Below are 6,664 nucleotides of genomic sequence, written 5' to 3'. Positions count from 1 at the left end.
TGAGGAAATGGGAGGGGTTGAATACTCATCTGATAAAAGTAACTCAGAGGGCAACACAGAGAACATCGGATGAATGTGGAAAAAAAAAATCTTTTTTTTTACTATGTAATTGTATTTTTATGTTAGAAATTCAAATTGGATTGAAGTTATATCATGTATATTGTGTATATCTGGTTTATCTGCCAGGATGTCTTTTTTCTTTGAGAAGAACATAAACTAGCCTGAATTAATTTTAACCTATCAACATGGAGCTTCATTTTTGCTTAAGTAGCATTAAGATAGGGAAAATCATCTTATTCCACGCTGTCTGTCAACATTACATAAATATGTATTCTGCTTGTTTCAACTCTTTATTGAAGCTATATGATGTTACACTGAGTGAAAGATTTGAACCCAAGACTACATGTTTTTTTTTATAGTTGCACCATTTTAGCAAGGGAAATATTCTAGATGTCTAGACTTTTCTCAAATTCAGGTTGGCATATTTGGTCTCTTTGAAACTTTGTGATCTCCACTAGAAGTTAAAGTCTTGTGGGATTGAACAAAGTTTGGCTGCAGAGCCAGATTTTTTTGGACCGATCTACCAGGGGGGGCAGCGAGGTTTAAGAAGTCAAAAAGGTTTAGTTAGTCACCTTGGAAATCATATACGTCACTGCATATCAGTTAACAAAAGTCTACAGCCACAGTGGCAGCTCTGTAAAGTCAATGCAGAAGTTCCTCGAACCTGCATTCTGTCTAATTTCCATCAGGGTGCAACTCCACAGGTTGAAAATAGAACTCTATGGTAAAAGGATTTCTTTTACTTCTCACTTGATTTATTACCTTAATATAAGGGGACCAGATTTCTCAGACAAAATCCGGGGACATTTTCAGCTCAGAAGCGTATTTACCTCCAAAACAAGTAATGTTTTTATTTTTGTAAAACTTAAAACGGGGACACTAGACCTAGAGCTGTTCTTATTAGGGGCAAGGTCTGATCCTAGACCCACCCCTGCTGCTACTTCCTACTCCACTCCACTACACCTCAAGATAGAAAGTCCTAATATTTCAAGATAAAAAGTCCTAAAATTTCAAGATGGAAAGTTTTAATATTTCAAAATAGAAAAAGTCCTAATAGTCCTAATATTTCAAGATAGAAAGTCCTAATATTTCAAGATAGAAAGTCTTAATATTTCAAAATAGAAAAAGTCCTAATGTCCTAATATTTCAAGATAGAAAGTCCTAATATTTCAGATAGAAAGCCTTATAACTAATATTTCAAGATAGAAAGTCTCAATATTTCATAATGTTGTAATGTTTACTGAACTACTGACAGCTTTTGCTTTACTGCTCAAGGCTTGTTTCTTCAACAGCTCCTTGAGAATCAGATACACAAAAACTACTGAGGACATATTTTCCTTTGACATTGATGCAGTATTAACGAGATCGAGTTAATAGGATAATTGTCCACTTGTATTTACGTTCATAAAGTGCTTGTTTAGCTGCTAACAGACTCAGATTAATATTCTAAGTGGTCTGACAACATTATGGGAAGGATTTCTAAGGAGGTCGACCTTTCTGTTAAGATTAAGATCCTTTTTAAAACATAAAAGTCCACAAATTGCGTTCGCTAAACCACCACTCCATGTAAATAATCAATGATTTTAGCATCGTAAAACACGGCTTCTAAAACCTCTCTGAGCACCGCGGGCTCTGGCTGCCTGGAGCCTGCGTTGTTGGGTGTGCGACTAGCGCTACGTTTTGTCACTTTTTTCTTTCTTTCATTCCAATTCGGGTCTTCTCACAGTGAAACCAGGGACATTTCCGGGGACAGATCCAGCCGGGGACAGGTAGCCAAAATCGGGACTGCCCGGAACCGGGACGTCTGTCACATTACCTTATAAACATTTCATAATGTGTGTATGGCCTCGATCCCATTTTCAAGTATGCATCAAAACAGCGTGATGTTAATTTATGGCATATCATGGCTAAGTACATTAAAATGAACTGTGTCCAGAGTGTTGCCTTTATTTTTATCTTAAACTTTGACTCTCTGTGTGTTTTCACTTCATCAAAGTTGTTGGAACATTTAGGCACTAAAAATGTCTTATTCGCATTCTGCCAACCAAGAATTAGCTATGGATAGCGTTAGCTGGTAATTCAAGGGAAAGTTTGCAGATTTTCTGTACTATCGTACACGCAGATGAACAGCGCCAGTACCCTGAGGTCTGCTTTTCCCCGCTAGTAAATCTCCACAGGATACTCGCTTCAGAGGGGCTGAAACTGCAACTATCCTCTTTACGTGTAGGTTAACACACGCCATCGCACCATAAACACACTAGCATGGCCGGTTATCCTCACCAACTCCACCCTCTCATCAAGTCGTCTCATCTGGTTGCAAAAAACAAATGGTGACACCAGACCGGCTACCTTTAAAACAACAGTCCACTAACAATGGGTAACGTCACAGATGCTACGTTCACTATTTTCAGTCTATGACAGCAGTGCTTGAGCTAAATGCTAACCCTAGAATGCTAACATGCCAAATGATAATGCTAACGTTATTGACGTTAGCAGGTATAATGCTTAGCTTGTTCAACCTCAAATGTTTAGCATGTTAGCTCTAACGTGCTAACTAGCCCATTTCACACATCCAGTCTTTCCCTGCGATGTGCAGAGTAATATTCTACATGGGGTCATGTGTGAATGGGAGCAGGGATTGATACACATGGAAATCTGTCCCACCCTTTTCCAACTCACGTCCCAGTAACATTCCAAGGAAATGCTGTATGGCTGTGGTGTGAATGCAAGTAGGACCATTGCAGGGATAAACACTGTTGGGCTAATGCTTCCCCATCTATTCTGGCGTTGTCATGGCAAGTGTGAAAAAGGTGCAAGGCTGAAATGTTCCTGCAAACATGGGAGTTGAAGGGAATGCCATTTGTTTTGCAGGTATGGTATGATAATGGTGCTAGAAGAAAATCCAGGGGCTTACCTTATTTTCATACTTTAGCCGTGAGGAACATGGATGTATTACACCAAACTCCATGACGATCAATCCAATTTGTTAAGATATTTAGTTTCAAAATGTTTGTTTATTGAGCCAAAGATTATTGTACAGACAGTAATCTTGTCAAGTCAAGATATTTTACTTAAAACCACAACCTAGAGGAAGGTAGCGTAGAAGAAAGGTCAAGGGATCATCAAATCACCACACTCATCCCTTGGATATCTGTACAAATTTCACTGCAACGGCCAATAAATGTGACAACCAACATCCTCCCTAGAGCTATGCCACCTAGTGTAAACATATTTATTGTACCATCCATAAAACTGAAAAGATTCTGTCTAAGTTATTCTTTGAAGATGTTTCTATTTTTGGCCCTTTCACAGATTTGCCATTAATCAATTAATTAAATGTTCATTCAATATTGTAGTTAAGAATGGACAAGTAATGTTATGATAAGTATGTACTTAAAAAAGAAATCAAAGACAACATGTAAAAAAAAATTTTCCTTTGATTGTTGCTACTCATGCTGATTGCTTGTCTGTTGGTTGGTTTGTATGTTTATTTCTCTCTTTGTCACTGTTTATGTGTCTATCTGCCTGTCCATCTGTCTGCATGAGTAATCAATAGTCTCTTTATTAGACAAATGGAAAATGGGAGAAGCTACATCAGGAAGCCAATCAGATAGCGTAAGTGGGAGGGAAGGACATTTCAGATCAACATCAGCTGCAATGAATCACAAGGGCACATCTGATTCATAGGGCACAGCTTGATTTGGGCTGAATAGGTGTGATTCAACAACACTGACTGCACTAAATTACACCAGTCATATACAAACCATGCTTTTGCTTTTTGACATTTACTAATGGCTACAAACTTCAGTGTTATTCACTACAAATGAATTGCATATGGGACCACACTTCATGGTGTGCTCACTGACAGCCCCACAAGCTCACCTAGATGTTGTTAATTGAGAAGATGGAAAACTAGAAAATTAGGGTTACCCTGAAGAATCATTCGAAGTTTGAAGTTTTAAACATACTGTACTTGATCATACATTAATTTAAAGCCATATATGTACCTTTTTGGAAAAAGTAGTACATCTTCCCTCAAGGTTCTCATTAATCCTCATTAAGTTTTAAATACACGACAAACATTCTCCCTCTCTCACTTTTCCAGATTGTGATGTGCCACACTGATACTGCTGTCCAAACATGTTCACCTTAGCATAAGAATGGAAACAGGGGAACAGCTACCCGGGTCTAACTTATCTGCTGACTTCATCACTGTTCTTACTTGTGTGCCCTTGGACAACACGGATTCCGATTTTCTTAGTGCATCTTTATATAATCTTGAAGGTCCCATGGCATGAAAATTCACTTCATGAGGTTTTTTAACATTAATCATTCCTTCCACAGGTCCTCAGTGGCTAGAAATGGAAACAGGTGTAAACCGAGCCCTGGGTATCCAGCTCTGCCTTTGAGAAAATGAAAGCTCAGATGGGCCGATCTGGAATCTGCTCCTTATGAGGTCATAAGGGCACGTTACCTCCTTTCTCTGCTTTGCCCGTCCAGAGAATTTGGCCCACCCTACAAAAGAGAAGACATCATGGCTCTCAACGGCAAAGTGGCAGTTGGGCAAGGCCACACCCCCACCCTCCACCTCTCCTCCTCAATAGCAGACACAGAAATGGCACATACAAGAAAGCTAATTGTTGGACTGGCTAGTGGCTGTAATTCTGCCCCAAGCTGAATTTTGGGAAAGAAACTTCAGATTGGTATTAGGGGACCACTAAGGCCTATGTAAAAGCATCCAAAAAGCACCATGTCATTGACCTTTGCCTTACTTGGAGGAGTTACTTCCTCTACATATTGACCCTGAAACTGTTCCTTTGTAGAGAGATGACACTGTCAGAAAACCCACAGTCCTTGTGTGCAAAAAAAAAAATTGCAAATTTATAATCTGACATGGACAATCAAGTGGTGTTAGCTATAGTAGTTGTGTGTAGTTTATTAGGGATGCGCGTCCTGAGACGCGAACAAACACATACATGCAACTACGGAACTGCCGCCTCCAAGGAAACAACATGAGGGATTTTTGTTCTGGAAACACTGTAATGTCTGCTTTGAAACTTCTGTTGAAGACTAGAATGCACTTTTTCCACAGAGACAAATTGTATTTTGTCCCTCACCTTTCACAATGGTAGCCTGGCTCATGGCCAGTATACAGGGAAAGAGGAATGATTACGGTAACCGTAACTCTTTTAAACCTAGATAGGGAACTGTCTTAGAGAGAATAAGAAATGTGAACTTTAAATGTGCAAATGAGAACGCATCACTTTTTTCCACAGGATATGGGTTAAATGACACCTTTCTAGCACCTTCCTTTCTTTCTTTGTCTCCCTTTATTCAAATGCTGAGAAGTCAGTTAGTGTTACAGAGTAGCAAAGATCACGGCACATAAAATACCAAAGGGGTAACCCTAGCCCTTGTTGGGAATTTGTACACTGGCTATGAAAATGGCTGCCTCGCAGACTACATCCTTGTCCCACTGCAGTCGCTGTGGCTTACTGAAGCCTTCATTCTGAACTGTTCCTTTTCAAAGTCACTGCTTGGTTCCATATTCATACCCGTTCCTGTATGAATGTCCAATTGCATTTCAGCCCACAGATAATCCTCTGCTTAGACCCAGAATGCTAACCCTGTTCTCTTTGCATTGATTGCTCGTCTCTTATCTCCCCGCAGCAGCTTTATTTCAAATCTGAAAGCAAACATTAGTGGCCCCAACATTACCCTTCTCCCTTATATTCTATCTCTTTCTCTCTCTGACTTTATGTCTCTCTCTCTCTCCGTCTTTTGCTATCGTATCTGGAACATCCATCAACGCAATGAGGGAATAATAGGACGCTCCCTCTCGCTAGGTCGAATTGACTGCTGTACCTTCCATTACGACTGAGACATGAATGATTGCCTTAGATGGAAGGTAGGGAATATGAATAAACTGATCTTAGTGAGACGGAAGAGGGTGGTGCTGGTTTGACTGGTACTACCCCTTTGTGTGAGACTAGGTGCGTGGGATTCCTGCCTCGCTGATGCAGTACCCCTCACACCCGAGACCATCCCGGCTTTGATTATAAAAGTGTCCCTTGTTGTCTAATACACATTGGCTTTATTATCCAAAGGGGGGCAACTTCAATGAACTGTGCTTTTTATTTCTAGTGCTCCTTGAAAAACAAATGGTCTCCCTCTTGACTGAACGCATATGTGCATGCATGGTGAAAATAAAGAAATGTCCACAGATTATGTGGCATAAGATTTCCACTACACTTGCAGAAGAACAAAAGAAAATGACTCGCGCTTCAGCGTTGCATTGTACGTTGCTTTGATAACCGGCATTCTCTCTTCAAATGAAAGAAAACATGTGTCATTTTTTTCGAAATTCCCAAGCTTTCATCACTTTGTTTGTTTGTCCCTCTGCGGCTGCTTTTGTTCACTCACTGCCTCTGAAGTATTTTTCGGAGGCAAGGGCTTCATTGTATCGTTCTGTGTCGTGCTTTTCTGTGTCTGTCTTTCTCTCCTTATTTCCCTCTTTGTCATTCTCCTTATTCAAAAGGGCGGCAGAAGGTGAGAATGGCGCACTGACTTGCGTCAGTCCCCTTTTGAACTAGTTTCCCAGACA

Source organism: Etheostoma spectabile, chromosome 18 (assembly GCF_008692095.1).
Source record: "Etheostoma spectabile isolate EspeVRDwgs_2016 chromosome 18, UIUC_Espe_1.0, whole genome shotgun sequence".
In the NCBI taxonomy this organism is placed as follows: Eukaryota; Metazoa; Chordata; class Actinopteri; order Perciformes; family Percidae; genus Etheostoma; species Etheostoma spectabile.
Note: the sequence above shows the minus strand (reverse complement) of the source record.